We start from the raw sequence: 17823 nt of genomic DNA, 5'->3' as shown, positions 1-17823 counted from the left end.
TCCTACCTGCTTTGCCTGTAGGAGGCCCAGGTTCCATCCTCAGCATCATGATTCCCAGAGTAACACCAGAGGCAACATGCTATATGTGGCCCCAAAACCCAAATAAATAAAATATGAGTGCCTCTTGTAGAGTGGCTCTCTTGACATTTCTGGTTACTTAAGTGGCTCTTTAATATCCTATAACCTAAATAGGTTTTCCTATGACAGCATATTGGTATTATCAGAGTAATCATGCTAAACAAGAGGCTAGTGGGTAGGACCTTGCACAGGGCTAACTTGGGTTCAGTCCCTTGCACCCTACTTGTCCCCTGAGCCTGCCAGGAGTGATCCTTGAGTGCAGATCCAGGATTAAGGCTACTGAGTACTGCTGGATGTGCTCCAAAAACAAACAAAACAAATCATACTCTACTAGATAGTAAGCCTGCTGATTTTCTGAAGGAAAAAACAACAACAACAACAACAAAAAACAACCGAAGAAAAACACCTTGATTTGTAGCATTGGTCAGTTTCTGTTAATTGAATACTTTCACCAAGGTGGTAGGTTTTCTTTTCTTTCTTTCTTTCTTTCTTTCTTTCTTTCTTTCTTTCTTTCTTTCTTTCTTTCTTTCTTTCTTTCTTTCTTTCTTTCTTTCTTTCTTTCTTTCTTTCTTCCTTCCTTCTTTATTTCTTTTTCTTTTCTTTCTTCCTTTTTTCTTCCTTCCATCCATCCTTCCTTCCTTCTTCCTTTCTTTCTTCCTTTCTTTCTTTCTTTCTTTCTTTCTTTCTTTCTTTCTTTCTTTCTTTCTTTCTTTCTTTCTTTCTTTCTTTCTTTCTTTCTTTCTTTCTTTCTCTCTCTTTCTTTCTTGCCTTCTTTCTTCCTTTTCTTTCTTTCTCTCTTTTTTTCTTTCTTCCTTTCACATCAGGAAGTCAGACTCAGAAAGAATTTCCATCAAGCGAAGTAGTTTTTCTCCATTTAATGAAGGGCTTCCTCTACCTTCAAAGCTCCCACGGTCTGATCACAAACATTACTTCTCTCCAGTCATTAGTTCCCAAACCAATATATGGATCAGAATCACTTAGGAACACAGTTGAAAATATGAAATCTCAGAGTCCTGCCCAGGAGCTTTGAATTGAAAACTGTAACAGGAAAAAGGAACAAAAATTTTACTTTAAAAAAAATAATTTTAAGTTGAAATAATGTTTTTTTAATACTGTGACTTTTCAGTTATATATCATTGAAAATCAGCGTGTAAAACAAACAGAAAATCTACATGCATGTTACGTTCTCCACTAAAAGTTCAACTTTATTATTACACAGATATTTGTATTTTTTAAAGCATTAATAACAATTCAGATTCATAATATAGCAAATAATGCACTTGCCTTACCTGCAACCAAACCTGATTTGAGCCAAAGCACCACGTATGACCACCTGAACACCACAGGGAATGACCCCTGAGCAAGGAGGGAGTCAGCAGTAGCCACTGAGCAATACCACACATGCACCCCCAAAATAACAATAATATTCTGATTCAGCTTTTGATCTCTAAGTCAACATTTGAGTTCTAATTTATAAGTTGTTCATATTCCTAATGGGAGTTTCCACTTTCATCCCTGGATGGAATATTATGAGTTAGTAATCACTTACACATTACCCACTCATGAAATTAGTTGTATCTCAGACAAAAAAAAAATTTCTAAAAGAATACTAAAATTTTGGCTAGATGTATTTTTTCTGACCCAATAACAGGTGAAGAAATGCTGGTAATCTTTAATATGAATTATCTGACCCATTTAAGAACATCTGATTTTGGGGGCTGGAGTGATAGCACAGCGGGTAGGGCGTTTGCCTTGCACGCGGCCGACCCGGGTTCGAACCCCAGCACACCATATGGTCCCCTGAGCACCACCAGGAGTGATTCCTGAGTGCATGAGCCAGGAGTAACCCCTGTGCATTGCTGGGTGTGACCCAAAAAAAAAAAAAGAACATCTGATTTAGAACTCCTGCTTTTCCCAAAAGAACATTTTTCTTTTTTGGGTTTTTGGGTCACACCTGGCGATGCACAGGGGTTACTCCTGGTTCTGCACTCAGGAATTACTCCTGGCGGTGCTCAGGGGACCATATGGGATGCTGGGATTTGAACCCGGGTCGGCCGCGTTCAAGGCAAACGCCCTACCCGCTGTGCTATCGCTCCAGTCCCTCAAAAGAACATTTCTAACAGAATTCTAATATATCTTAGAATGTAACGGTTTCAAAGAATGTACATGACAGTTCCATTCAGAGAATTCTCTCTTACTCACAGATAGTGCCTAGATTTCCCATAAATATCTCATTTTAAAGTACTATTATCTAATACTTAAAGTACTAGTTCAAGTATTATTATATTACTGGAATTTATACTAAACTTAGCTTACCACTACATTGACAAAATTCACTTCCATATTTATATTTTTTCCAGTGCATAGTATTAAGCTACTCTAAGTTATGGTCTTGGATTTAAGTTCAATGATTGATTGAATCCAATATTTCATGAAGTCCATTTCTCTGTCCATCCTCCTCTTAGTATAAAAGGGTATGTTCAATATTAGATGGATGATAAGTTGAATGAATAAACAACTCATCCATGATACATTTTCTATAATTCCTATTTCTCTAGAACAGAGTTTGAAACAGCTTGTTCAGAGAACCGGCCTTGTAAAACAATTGGTTCTCTTTTTAGAAACAGCTAGCCAGTGATGTCCTTTACAAGAATTAATTGACATTTAAAATGTCAATGTGCATTTTTAAGTATTGCATAGACACCACATTTAAATAAAAATTAACAAATAAATAAGAAAGTGAAGTCTATTCTCTTTCCAAATAAGCAACCTCTTGAAAAACAAACAGGCCCTTCCTTCTTCCTATTGAGTCCATGTAAATGTAGCCCTTTGCCTATCAGCAGAGAGAGAATCAAAATAACTTAGTCCTTCTGTCCTAAAACCCAAACCCAGTACTTACCAGAATACCATCTAGTTACTTGGTAACCATTGTCCTAACTAGGACAATGATCTTTGAAAGAGTTCAGTCATTCATCCAACTTTCCTTGCTGCCTGACTTTTTCCTTCTTTTTGACTTTGGTAAAATCTGCTCAGTTAATAGGAACACAAGTGGCTAGAGTGAGTTACTCTCTTGGCATACTGCCTTTTTATCCTTCACAGTCTACTATGGTAGAACCCCTCACTAAACTCCCTGGAACAATCTCTGCATTTCTGTTTGCTAGTATCACTACCAAACCATTACTTTATAGTTTATTTCTTGAATGTTTATTTCTTCCCTTTAAACTGAGTTAGAATAATCATCTTCATTCATTAAATTCTGAATACCTTATCACAGGGACACACCTAAGAATCTCATTAGCACCTTCCTTCCTTTTGTTTTTTTCTTTTTAAGTAGGGGCCACACCCAGGGGCTGGCAGTGGGGACAGGGTGATTCTGTGCTCTGATTCTGGAATGCACTGCACAGGGCCACCACAGTTCCCACCTATAGTGCTCAGAGAACATTTTTGTTTTCAATTTTGAACTTGTGTTCCAGTCCATCACATGAAAGGATTGTTTCCCAAGAATCACTAACATTTCTTCTAATGGTAGCTTAAGTTTTTTTTACATTAATAGTTTTAGCAGGGTCACATGAGCTCATTTTCTGTTATATAAGCAACACAAACATCTTTGTTTTATAATGAAAACAACCGTGAATGATTCATAGAATCAATCAGTAGCAATAGATTCATTATGAAGTAACCGTTCTTGAGAAGAACAGTTCTTAAATAGAAGCAATGATTTGGCAATAGTAGGGGCAATAGTCGGGGAAACTTTAATCTCACCTTTAAAAAACAGACTGTAAAGCTACAGAGTTAAGGAGAAAGAGAGAAAGAGAAGAGAAAATACAGGCATAATGTAATAGTAACAATATTAGAAATAACTATACTAAAACTATTTTTTAAAACATTTGATAACATTCTCCAAAAATGGGAGGAGTTTTATAAATTCATAAATAGTAAAAGTCAGTTAAATTTGGGAAGACAAGTGGAAGAGATCATCAAATCACTGAATAAGTGAATAATGTGCCATTGTACTTTGAGGAGGTTTAAAATTAAATAAATAAGTAAAAATCATAAAATATCAAACTCTCAGAAGTTCGTGGACAAAATTATAGGGAAATAAATAAGAGAACTATTATTTGTGGAGAGGTTCTATGGTGCTGGGTGATCTACATATGTATTTCATTGAGCAAACTTTGTCTTTTGTATTTTAGAAATGAGGGTACTGATGGATCAACTGATTATATAATTTGCCTCAGTTCACTCAGCTAGCCAGGATTTGGAACCAGGTTTGTCTGAGCCCAAAGACTGTGACCCAAAGATCAAGAAGGTCCAATGAATCTAATGTCCTAATGTCACAAAGTGACCTATAATTAATGAGAACTATATTATTAAATAAGACATGATCCCCAAGCACTGCCAGTAGTGACTCCCAAACCTACAGTAGTTCCTGAACACCACTGGATGTGGCCAGGAAAAAGAAAAAATGCATAAGTATATATATTTATATCTCTATAAATTGTTTTTAAGAACCTAAATTAAAAATAAATGATGGCATTTGATTTTGAGTAAGATTCTGCTTACTGATAAGCAACCATATCAAGTTTGAATCTAAAAATTTACATTTGTCTCAAGAAGTCTTAGTACAAGAAAGATGGTGGTAGTTGGAGAGTATTCCAGATAGATCAGAAAAAGATTCAGAAAAGCACTAGTGGACAAGTATGGAAGAATACTCTCTGGCCATCAATGGGAAATATCCCAGGACGATTACAACTTTCTTCTATAGGAATTCAAAAGGTACAAGGAGACCTGGGGAGTGGCAGAAACCTATTTGTTTCCCTAGAACAAAGAATTGTAATTAAATATAATTAGATGAAAGTAAAGAAAAGGAATTTCAGATTGATTAATGTGAAAAAAATTACTATGGCAAAAAATAGCTGAGAAGCATTTATGGGTGGAGAATGTCTCCTACGGAGTTATACTAAAGAACCTTTATTTCTAATAATAAACACAATCAACTGCATTAAATGTAGAAAAAAAGTCTTATACTTGTGTAGATAGCTGTCTTGCACTGGGAAGATTCCTAATAACCTGTTATGTTTGACTAGTTCATTTCTTAATGAATTTGTTGTGTTCGCTGTCTTTTTTGTCTGCTTCTAGCATTTTAGTATTATAATGCTATAGTGAGTAGCATTTGTTATGTAATACATGAAAAACTGATCAAATGATTAGTGTGTCTTTTAAGTTAAACAGAAAACAAAATCATTCAAACAAACAAACAAATAACAATATTCATTTATTCAGCAAAATTGAGTGAATCCCTAAAATAGATCAAATATGGTCCCTAGGTTTATAGAACCCAAAAGTGAAAACACATGGTTTCTGCCTCTTAGAACCTCACAGTAGACAAAAGAGATAGTACCAGTCATGAGAGATCGTACAGGGGTTAAAGTACTAGCCTTATACATGACCAACCCGAGTTTGATCCCCAATATGGTCCATTGAGCATAAAACCAAGACTAAGCCTTGCTCACTGATGGGTGTAACCCCCGAAAGAGAGAGAGCAGGTGAGGAAAAAATCTGGAGTTATTACATTGGAGGCCATAAGACCATCAGTCAGTAATATTATCTTTATGATTCAAAGCTCAACACAGATGTACTCAGTGCCTACCAGGTGGCAGATCTATCCTTGTCACTGTCTCTACAACAAAACAAAGTCCTAGCCTATATGGAATCACTGTCACCCCATTGCTCATCAATTTGCTCAATCGGGCAACAGTAATGTCTCCATTGAGAGACTTGTTACTGTTTTTGGCATATTGAATATGCCATGGGTAGCTTGCCAGACTCTGCCTTGCGGGCGAGATACTCTCAGTAGCTTGCTAGACTCTCTGAGAGGGGCGGAGGAATCGAACCCGGGTCATCCACGTGCAAGGCAAACGCCCTACCACTGGTGCTATCACTCCAGCCCTCCCGTATGAAAATAGACTATAAATAAATTTTCCTTAGTACATACATAATTCAAAACAGATAGGAAGAGGGTGCCATGACACATAATAGCAGGGACCAGCCATATCCATTCAAAGGAGGGCTAGATCTAAGATAGCTGCTGTCCTCAAATGACCAGGAGTTAGGGCTAACACCAGTGTCTGTGAAGGTGCTTGTGTTGGTGAGTAAGCTCTGAATATGAGAGACTTCCTCAGTAAAAAGTGAGCCAGGGAGATAGTAGAAGCATTAAATCACCTGCCTTGTATGCACCTGAACCTCAGTTTGGTTCCCCAAGCACCTCCGAGAGTGATTTCTGAGCACAGACCAAGGAGTTAGTCCTGAGTACTGACCAGGTATTACCCCAAAACCAAAAATGTAAAAACTAAGTAATGGTGTGTGATAGAACCACACACTATTCAAAGCAAATTACACACTCAAGGTCATGTTGAAAAGATTTCTCTAAGGAAATAAAATTCAATGTATATTTAAAAGTGGTTCTTAGTTTTAACTGAACTAGCACCCAAAAATAAAAAACTGGCCATTTAGCAAAAATCTCTTACCTATGTATAGGAATTAAGCCTCACTGAGTTGCAACTAGTAAACAGGAAAAAAAAACATGATACAGAGAGGAGAAAAGTGCCTGCCATAGAGGCAGACGGGGGATGGGGGTGGGGGTGGAAGACTGGGGACATTGGTGGTGGGAAATGTACACTGGTGAAGGGACGGGTGTTGGAATATTGTGTGACTGAAACCCAATAATAAACAACCTCGTAACTGTGTATCTCACGGTGATTTAATTTAAAAAATAAACAATCTTTAAAAAATTGATACAGAAACTAATTTCAGTGTCTCAGTAGTGGTCTCACAATAATGCATTTGGAATAAGGATAGGAGGGCCAGAAAAATAGCTCAGTGGGTCAAAGGGCCCCAGGTTCTATCCCCAATACCACATGGTTCCCCCAGCATTGCCCGGATTGGCCTCATCACAGAGTCAGGATTGGCCCCTGAGAAGCCCCAAGTATGGCCCCAATCCAAAAAATTCACAGATTATTAAGGGTATGAAATACAATATTATGTAAACTGACATAGGTTTCCTCAATAAAAATAAAGGCATGAATTTTGTGCTTATATGTATCTCATTGAAAGGCTTACAATAGAGAGGAAAAATACTTTTAAAACCTTGCATTGATGTATTAAAAGCATCAAACAGAGGTAGGTATGACTAGCTCTCTCTCCTAAGTGAATCTGCGCCCCCCCACCCGTGAGTGGTACCAGAGCTCAGGAAACAGCGCATTCAGTTAAGTGGCAGGCAAGAGTTTCACTTTCCAGTATTTTCTTAGGAGATTTCTTCCAAGAGGATTGTGTTTGGAATGAACATACGTTTTTCAAAATTTTATTGAAACACCATGAGATAGTTACAAGCTTTCATGTTCGGGTTATAATCACACAATGATCAAACACCCATCCCTCCACCAAGTGCACATTCCCCACCACCAATATCCCCGGTATAACCCCCCCCCCTTTCCCACCCTCCCTCTGCCTCCATGGCAGACAATATTCCCCATACTCTCTCTCTACTTTGGGGCATCATGGCTTGCAACACAGACACTGAGAGGCCATCATGTTTGGTCCATTATCTACTTTCAGTACACATCTCCCATCCTGACTGATTCCTCCAGCCATCATTTTCTTAGTGATCCCTTCTCTATTCCATCTGCCTTCTCTCCTCCGCTCATGAAGCAGGCTTCCAGCTATGGGGCAATCCTCCTGGCCCTTGTATCTACCATCCTTGGGTGTCAGCCTCATGTTGTGTTATTCTATACTCCACAAATGAGTTCAGTCCTTCTATATCTGTCCCTCTCCTTCTGACTCATTTCACTTAGCATATATCTTAAGTAGTGTGAAACTAGCTGTCTGTGCATACCACTTCAGAATCAATTAAAAAAAGCACTCTGGGATAGAATAAACCATATTGCCTTGGATGGAATAAAGTTTGCTTACCCATCTTGTCTCTCTCTCTCTCTATATATATATATATATATGTATATATATATATGTGTGTGTATACACACATATATACATATATATAGCTATTAATTCATTAGCCAAAAAAAAGTTTAAAAAAAGTTGTTGGAAGATGGGAAAGAGAAAAAAGAGTACCAAAAAAGGTAGAAGACGTTTGTCTTCGTTAGATAAATGTCATTTTATCTAGCATGTAACTTCACACTCAATATTAGTCATAACAGTTCATATTGTCTCCTCTGTGTTTAGAGACGCATCTCAAAGCCATCTCCTTTAACTGCCATTCCCTCTAAGAATCTCAGCAGGCAGCTGGGCAGCTGGGCAGCTTTTGAAGTGGCTTTGATATTAAAAATTCCCCATCAGAAAGTCTGGAGGGCTTTGGCCTTTTCGGGAGTAAACAGTATTGGGAGGCGCTGCTGAGGGAGTGGCCCCCGGCTGTGGCCAAAGGGCTTGTTGACAGCAGCTTTGCTCCCAGAGCCTGGAACTTGAAGTTCTGTTTTTAGAAAGGCTAAATCAGGAGCAAATACTTGCAGGGTACTTTGCGTCTAGCATAGGTTTTACTCACAGGACAGCTAAAGTCGGGGCCATCAGATAATAGCCCAGACTCCTCGAAATTTAAAAGGGATGAGGTGCTGCACCCAACTGGCTGTTCCTAACAGCAAGCTTGGTAGCAGAGATCACTCTGAGTGAAAGATAAGCAAACAGACTTGCAGTGTTCTGGTGAAGTTGCTTTCATCTCATAAGATGAAAGGGCAGCAATGGTTTCCTTTGACTTCACTACCAAAGGCTTTATAGCAACCCCATTTTTTTCCCCTAAAAAAGGAAGACTTTACTTGTTCATTTTGTTCTTGACCATTCTGTGTTCCTATTTACATTGCTATTAGGTTCACATACCTTACCCGCTATGACACTTGTCCTACATTACATTGCAGGGTAACACCCTATAAACGGCAGGAACACAGATCACACCCTACTTTCTCTCAACATATTCTGCTCCACAAAATGAAACTAAGAGCAGATTAATTTTTTTTAATCCAAAGAAAGGAACATGTAATAGGAGAGTAACCTAATTCTATAGGACTTAGAGTAGTCAAGAAAGCTGTTTGCCTCTAAATTCCTTCCAGGTGCAAAGCAAGTTATTTCAGCCCCTCTGAAAGGGAGTTGGATTGTGAATTTCCTTTACAACTCCTCTCTTTAGTCAAGAAGTTTTTGCTCTTCCCTTGGACCACCTCTGCTACCTGAAATTCCTTAGTTACATGTCTCCCTTACCTCACTCTTCATATTCATCTTTGTATCTTCAATCCCTAGCATCATTCTTTTAACACTAAAGTTAAGTAACTCTTTGGTAAGAAGTGAGTGAATGAATGAATGGATCATTTCAAAACTTCATCCAGGCAATACTAAGTAAATGTTCCTTGAACCACTAATTCTTAGTGTCTTCTGAGTTGCTGAGTACATAAAGCTATCCCACTTAATTCAACACAAACATCCCTGTGGCAAAAGTGTTATTGTTCTTACTTTTTAATAAGGAAATGAATACTTAAGATTAATTTCATGAAAACCTTCTAAAGAATAAATCACATGACCATAATTTGTCTCAGCCAGCCTGCTTCCTTGTGTTTTTAACACCTCTATTACCCAAGTTTATTTTAATTTCTAAAAAATAATTTAAAGTTTGTTTTGATGTCTGTCTTCCTTAAGAGATATTAAAATAGTTTCCAAACAGCTGTTTTCATTGGCGGCCTTTGTGGTTGAGACAAATCATTTCAGAGCCTTACAGAAGCACTGTTAATTAAAAAGCACGTCCTACAGGAGCTGGCCTGTCACTCAGGGAACAGGGGTATATGCTGTGCTTGTATAAGGCCCAAGTTCAATCCTGGCACCTCTGCTGGGTGAGTCCTAGAGGTTCCCAACACTGTAGGACCTGAGCAGCACCATACCTCAAGGCCAAAATATGGAAGCATCCAGTCCAGAGGAGAGTAGACTATTGCTGGACATGGCCCCCAAATCCCCTGAGGAGATTCCTTCCCCTGGAAGGCCCCCTCCACCCCAATCCCATGTCATCCAATGTTTCATTAGCATTTGTGTTTCCTGATAGAAGAAATCCAAAGAAGTCTCCTGTCCTCTTTTCTATAAATTTTATACTTTCATTTCGGAAAAAAAATAGGAAATGAATATTGTATGTATCAGATATTGTCTGCTATCTGCTATCCAAACTTCAAAAGATTGATATGCAAGGGAAGCTTAGGTGTGCCGTCTGGGAAAGACTGCAGTGAAAGGTGTCAGAGCTTTCTGCCCAGAGCTAGTTCTGCATCTCAGAGGTGTATTTCTGGAAACACAGATCTGCAACTAAAATCTGGAGACTATTTAGCAACTATCCCCGTTCATTGTTTGAAGAGAGCCTGTTGTGGAATCTTTAGTAATGTTCTTGTTCTCTCTGCCTCATAGGTTTTGAATGGTTTATATTATGTCATTTTCCTTACAAGCTATTGAATCAGTTCAGAAGGTATTATTTATTTATGTGTTTATTTTGGTGAAGCAAGGTAGTGTTTATTGAATGAGACTTGCTTAGAAAGATGTGAAAGGAAAGATAAAGGGCAAAAAAGTGTTCAAGAGAGACAGGCTTCTGCAGAGTAGAAATTAGCAAGCAAAAATACAGAGACAAGCCGGCGAGATACGCATTCAAGGGAGAACACAGGCTTGAAGAGCACGCCCAGAGACTACTGCTTAAAATGCCTCATTTGTGTTCTTAATGAAATCATGTTTGAACACTGAAGAATTAAAATAGCAGTTTAAGAAATTTTGTTTGGTCAGTATGGTTTTAAGAGCAGCCTAAGGCAAATGTTTCTTGGGGAGCTGGGAGGGAGGATGAAAAATTGCTCTAACTATGAATGATTTGCTACCTAGACAGTTTACATAGCTTCTAAATATATCTAATTGTCGCTCAAAGCACCGTTTTGACTTTTAACAATAATTTTTCACAAACACCAAAGATTTTGATTTAAAAAATTGTTTATCCCAGAATGACTATAACATGTTCAACCTTCACTGTTGGTTTTTATGTTTAACAAGAAGACAAGGCTGACATGAAGGATTTCTGATTATGTTGTCATTTTGACCATCATTACAGTGAAAATGTAAACAGTAAGCCTTGGGTGGCATTTAAAATTCAATAAATTGTAAGAAATAGCTGTTATAGAACCTGTACAAAAAAACTGAGAAGAATCTTTTCTCCCCAAACAGGAGAAATTATGATTTCATTTCAGAAAAAAAGACAGAAAATGCATATTATATGTATCAGATATCGTCTGCTATCCAAACTTTAGAAAATTGGTATACAAGGCAAGCCAAGCGGTGCAGTCTGGGAAAGTATCCAGTGAAAGGTGTCAGGGCCTTTTGCCTGGAGCTAGTTCTGCATAGTTTCTAAATGGTATTTTTATCTTGAATTACATAAAAAAAAATCACATTGACAGAAGTCCACTAGGTGAAGTGATAGAATCACATTCATTTATGTCTGTTCCTGAAATGTATGTTGGTTTTAAAATATAGGAAAGTGCCAAGAGATCAATTCTTAGGCATACATGAATTTTCTGCTACAGTGAAAGATAGTGGTGTTCCAAAGAGAGAGAGAGAGAGAGAGAGAGAGAGAGAGAGAGAGCAAAAGGGAATGCCCTGCCACAGAGGGGGTGGGGTGAAGGGGACAGGGTGGGGGTGGTGGGAGGAATGCTGGGACCATTGGTGGTGGAAAATGGGCACTGGTGGAGGGATGGGTACTCGATCATTGTATGACTGAAACATAAGCATGAAAACTTGTAAGTCTGTAACTTTATCTCACGGTGATTCACTAATAAAAAAAATTTAAATAAAAAAAAAGAAAGTGGTGTTGTTGGATACTGTATTATACCTAAAGGCTGTGATTTTCTTCTGACTTCTGTATCTGCTATCAAGAATTGCATCTACAGGACTGGAGTGATAGCACAGCGAGTAGGGCGTTTGCCTTGCACATGGCTGACCCGGGTTCGATTCCCAGCATTCCATATGGTCTCCTGAGCACCACCAGGAGTAATTCCTGAGTGTAAAGCCAGGAGTAACCCCTATGCATTGCCGGGTATGACCCAAAAAGCAAAAAAAAAAAAAAAGGAAAAAATTGCATCCACTTAACTCAATGATACCATAACTAATTTTTAATTGCCTCAAAATGATGAAATATTTATATTGGATTAAGTTAAGTTTTTATCTTCACAGAGCATTTGATGGACACGTGTTAATGTTAGATAATCTCTCTTCAAAGTTATTTCTTAGTTAAAAAACAAAATATAAGTCAATAGTGCTTTGCTATCTTAAAAAAAAATGCCTACTCTCATAATGGAACCCAAAGAAAAATAGTGTTTAATATAGAAATAGAAATGATAATAGCTGTATGAATTGAAATTAAGCTATTATTTTGAGAAACAGTGTCTTAGAGGAAAAATATTTACCCATAGTAGGTAAGATATATACATATATATAAGAGAGAGAGAGAAAGAGAGAGAGATGGGAGGAATTACTATTCTTCTAAACTATGAACCTCTTCAAGGGCCAAGACTGTCTTTGTCAAATTATACCTGTAAGAGTTTGCTCAGTATTTAGTGCAGAGTAGGTGCTCATTAAATGTCTGTTGAAAAAGTAAAAGGATAAGTAAAAGCTTTCTTAAGCAAATGCACTCTTTGTTATCCTTTTAAAAATTATGAATATTTTCCTTCATTGTTCCTTGTAAATAATTTTCTCATCATTATGTTTTAATTCAATAAATAATCTTTTTAGTAGATATAAATTTTTGTTGGCTGCTAAGAACATATATTTTCTCTCTTTCATTTCTGAAAACAATCATAAAAGATATAAATATGAGCATCCTAATGAGGAGTTAAACTTAAATCATCATCTTTAAACACTACAGAGTAAATGAGAACCATGCCCCTCATAAAGGTGTTTTAAACTTGTTGACAGAGAAAAAGAAAACATGTATTTGGAAGCAATGGAGAAATGATCAGTTATCAGGGGAAATGTTACATATATATTTTTAATTAGTGAATCACTGTGAGGTACAATTACAGACTTACAAACTTTCGTGCTTGCGTTTCAGTCATACAATGATCAAGTACCCATCCCTCCACCAGTGCCCATTTTTCACCACCAGTGGTGCCAGAATCCCTCCCACCACTCCCACCCCGTCCCCTCCACCCTACCCTGCCTCTGTGGCAGGGCATTCCCTTTTGCTTTCTCTTTCTTTTTGGGTGTTGTGGTTTGCAATAGGTATTAAGTGGTCATCATGTTCGATCTATAGTCTACTTTAAGCCTGCATCTCCCATCCCAAGCGGGCCCTTCTAGCACCCTTTACTTGGTGATCCCTTCTCTATCTGAGCTGCCTTTTCTTCCAGCATGTGAGGCCAGCTTCTAAGCTGTGGAATAATCCTCCTGGTACTTATCTCTACTATTCTTGGGTGTTAGTCTCCCATTCTGTTACTTTATAAATGAGTGCAATCTTTCTATGTCTCTCCCTCTCTTTCTGTCTCATTTCACTTAACATGATACTTTCCATGTTGATCCACCTGTATGCAAATTTCATGACTTCATCTTTTCTAACAGCTGCCATAGTATTCCATTGTGTAGATATACCAAAGTTTCTTTAACCAGTCGTCTGTTCTCAGGCACTCAGGTTTTTTCCAGATTTTGGCTGTTGTAAACAGTGCAACAATGAACATATAAATGCAGATGTCATTTCTACTATACTTTTTCATATCTCCAGGATATATTCCCAGCAGTGGTATTGCTGGGTCAAATGGGAGCTCAATTTCTAATTTTTTGAGGAGCGTCCATACTGTTTTCCAAAAGGGCTGAACCAGATGGCATTCCCACCAGCAGTGTAAGAGAGTCCCTTTCTCCCCACATCCGGGCCAACACCAGTTGCTTTTGTTCTTTTGGATGTAGGCCAGTCCCTGTGGTCTGAGATGATATCTCATTGTTGTTTTTATCTGCATCTCCCTGATGACTAGTGATGAAGAGCATTTTTTCACGTGCCATTTGGCCATTCGGATTTCTTCTTTGAGAAAGTTTCTGCTCATTTCATCGCCCCATTTTCTGATGGGGTTCGATGTTTTCTTCTTGTGGAGTTCAACTAGTGCCTTGTAAATCCTTGATATCAACCCCTTGTCAGATGGGTATTGGGTGAATGTCCTTTCTCATTCTGTAGATTGTCTTTGTATTCTGGTCACTGTATCTTTTGTGGTGCAGTTTAAGGTAGTCCCATTTGTTTACCTCTGTTTCCACTTGTTTGGCCAATGGTGTGTCACCTTTAAAGATATCTTTAGCTTCAGTATCGTGAAGGGTTTTGCCGATCTTGTCTTCAATGCACCTGATAGATTATAGTCTGATATTGAAGTCTTTAATCCATTTTGATTTGACTTTTGTGCATGGTGTTAAGTAGAGGTCTGAGCCCATTTTTTTGCATGTAGTTGTCCAGTTTTGCCAGCACCATTTGTTAAAGAGGCTTAATTTGCTCCACTTCACATTTCTTGCTCCCTTACCAAAGTTTATATGATCATATATTTGAGGGTGTGTGTCAGGATATTCAACCCTGTTCCATTGGTTTGTGGCTCTGCCTTTGTTCCAGTACCATGCTGTTTTAATTATTACCGCTTTGTAGTAGAGTTTAAAATTGGGGAAGGTGATGCCTCCCCTCTTCTTTTCCCAAAAATTGCTTTAGCTATTCGTGGGGGCTTATTGTTCCATATGAATTTCAGAAGTGTTTGCTCCAGGAAATGTTATTTTTTAGAAGCACTAGGAGTTTCTAAGAAAGGAGCCATCATATTCAATTGTGTTGAAATACAGAATGATTTCAAAAAGAAGATAAACTGATAGGTAACTGGAGAAGGTGCCTGCTTCACACCTGGAGAGGTGAAAGATGGAGGAAAGAGAAGAGTGCTTGCTTGTCATTTTTATTTTCTAACTATCATAAAAATTTCTAGTACAGAAGTTGCATCTTACGAAGAGGTCAACAGAGCTCCTACCCAAGTTATTCTGCCACTCCACATGGGTGGCTAGCCTAGCATTGCTGGACACTGTCAACCTCTCACCACTAGCTCACCTTGTGGTTGGTTTCCTTACACCTTCTCGATTCTTTTCCCGCTCTCCCTGGTTCTTCTCATTCCTGATCTTTACAGTGCCTGACTAAGTGGATGTTTTCCAGTATTACCCCCTTGGTTGTCTTCTCTTCACATCATCCCCGGGCAATCTCATCTAGTGACCCTAATGTCCGTTCTCAGTTGCTAACAACTCCCAAAACTCTGAGCTATCCTACATGTTAGATTATTGTTTCCAGTTATTGAATTAATTTGTGTATCCTCAGGCATCTCAAACTTCTCTCTTCTCTCCCTTCCCTCTCACCACCTCAGCAGGGATCTATGCACCCCAACTTGCTCTCGCTCTGTCTTCTAAATTTTTTGTCTGGTTTTGGGGCGATATCTGGCTGTGCTCAGGGCTAACTCCTAGTTCTGTGCTCAGAGTTCACTCCTGGAAGTGCTCAAAGAATCATGTGACACTGAGGATGGAATCTAGGCTAACTATATGAAAAGCAAACACCTTATTCATTGTACTATCTCTCTGGCTTTATGGTCTAAATCTTTGTAAGCAATAACATTTTTATTAACTAGAACCTTTAAAGTTCTCATCCAATCAATTTGTCCTTCCCCAGACCTACAATTCCACTGTAAAAAAGGAAAGAAGTTGTCTACATCCCACCTTTTCTCTTGGTCCAGCCTCTCCTATCTTCACTCAATTTCTTTCTGTCTCGTATCTTTGGTTTCCTTGCCAACAGTCTTCAACTCTTCTTTATTTCACAGTGCAACCAAAGTAGCATCAAAATTAAATTATTATCATGACCTAATTCTGCATTTTTATATTTTATTATTCGAGGAGGTTGGGTCACACTCAGCAGTGCTCAGGGGCTGCTCTTGGCTCTACACCCTAGAGTCATTTTTGACAATGCTTCATAAGGTCCCAAAGATCCAATCAGGGTGAGCCACATGCAAGACAACTGCTCCAACCCTGTTACTCTTTCTCCAGCCACTCATTGTGCCTTTTAAAAACTTTACCTCTTAGAGTTCTTTATGCCCACAGGACATTTTGCTCCTTCACTTAGGCCGTTTACAATCTGGTCCCCTACTAACTCGACAGCTGTGTCTTCTAACCCATCAGCTTCCAATATTTGCTCCTCAATGTACACTGTGAGCCCACCACGTGGGTTCCCACGTGGGGAACGTTTCATATTCCCCAAGAAGGCCGTGCCCTTTCACATGTGATTCCCACAGCTGGAATGCTCTCCACATCCATGCTGCCAGTGCTTATTTGGGTATCTACCATGTATCAGTCACTGTTCTGGAACCTCGAAAACAAAAATAAGAAGATAAAGATCCTTCTGTCCATTGGTTTAGAGTCTAGTCCTAAGGGAGATCAGCGTATAAACAAAAAATGATGTCGTGTGAGACCCACAAAATAGAAACATATACAAAGAACAGAGGCATTGTGGAGGAGAGAGAGGCTAGCTCTCTGGAGAAAATTGAAAGAGACAGGACAGGGTAAAGATAGAGGAGGCTGGAAAATGCAGTGCAGGCCTGGTCAGTAGTACTAAGGCAGGAAGGAGCTTCACACTTGCAGGAAACAGGGTATCTTCCAGTTAAGGTGACAAGAACATAAAATGGAACAGAAATAAGCTGCAGGCTAGATTTAACAATGTTAACATTTAACATTTAATAATTAAGGGGTTGGTTAGGGTGCTTGCCTTGGATTTTATCCCCAGCATCCCATATGGTTCCCTGAGCACCAGGTATGGTGCAAACCATGGATGCAGACCTGGGTGCAGACCTAGGATAACTCCTGAGCATAGCTGAGTGTGGCCCAGAAACAAATAAAAAGATAGCAAGTGTTATGGTATGTTTGCTATGCCACAATCAGATATTGTTTTAAAGGTTTCAGGAAACGCAGTGGAAAAATATTCAAAGACCAAGCTGGAATAAGCTTCTCTTCTCCTTTTCTACTTGCAAATCCCCACAAGTGGGACCGGAGCAATAGTACAGAGGGTAGGGCATTTGCCTTGCACGCGGCTGAGGAGGGTTTGATCCCTGGCATCCCTTATGGTCCCCCAAGCACCGCCAAGAGTAGTTCCTGAGTGCAGAGCCAGGAGTAACCCCTGAGCATCGCTGGGTGTGACCCAAGAAGCAAAACAAAACAAAAAAACAAATCCCCACAAGCTTGCCACCACTGCTGAGCATCAAGAGAGAGTATCTATATGCTCTCTAGCATTTCCAACATAGGATGTTTTCAACACGATGATTTTCTGAGCCCCACCATAAGTTAAGGAAGTTCTAAATGGGACTTCAGGCACAATCAACCATTGTGTTGGTGCCACTAAAAATTTATGATGATTTATCCCACATGTGGTCTTGATCCACCTGGAAATTACATTTTGCTCTCTAGGTTTCTCATGTAGTCCCCCACTTCCTCTCTAGTTATATGACCTTACTTCCTGGTTGATTCAGAAGAGTTGAACCCAAAGAAAAAGTCCCCATCTTATTTTTGCTTGTGCCCATGTGCCCTACCTTCCACTCTGTCTCAGTGAACTGATGGGGTTTCCGCCAACTGCAAATTTCACATCCTTCTCTTGATTTCCCTGATTCCTGTCCTCCTTCCTTCTGAAGCGTCTAACAACTCTGCCATCTCTCT

The 17823-nt window shown here is 38.9% G+C and overlaps 1 protein-coding gene across 3 annotated transcripts in view; it reads left to right on the top strand.

Annotated features, from left to right (window-relative positions):
- NTN4 (netrin 4) overlaps positions 1–17823 on the top strand; it is a 130383-nt gene that overhangs the window by 88150 nt on the left and 24410 nt on the right. The gene's annotated exons all lie outside the window — the stretch shown is intronic.

The sequence above is a fragment of the Sorex araneus genome, chromosome 10 (genome assembly GCF_027595985.1).
Source record: "Sorex araneus isolate mSorAra2 chromosome 10, mSorAra2.pri, whole genome shotgun sequence".
NCBI classification, from domain to species: Eukaryota; Metazoa; Chordata; class Mammalia; order Eulipotyphla; family Soricidae; genus Sorex; species Sorex araneus.
This window is presented reverse-complemented; position numbering and strand designations above follow the sequence as displayed.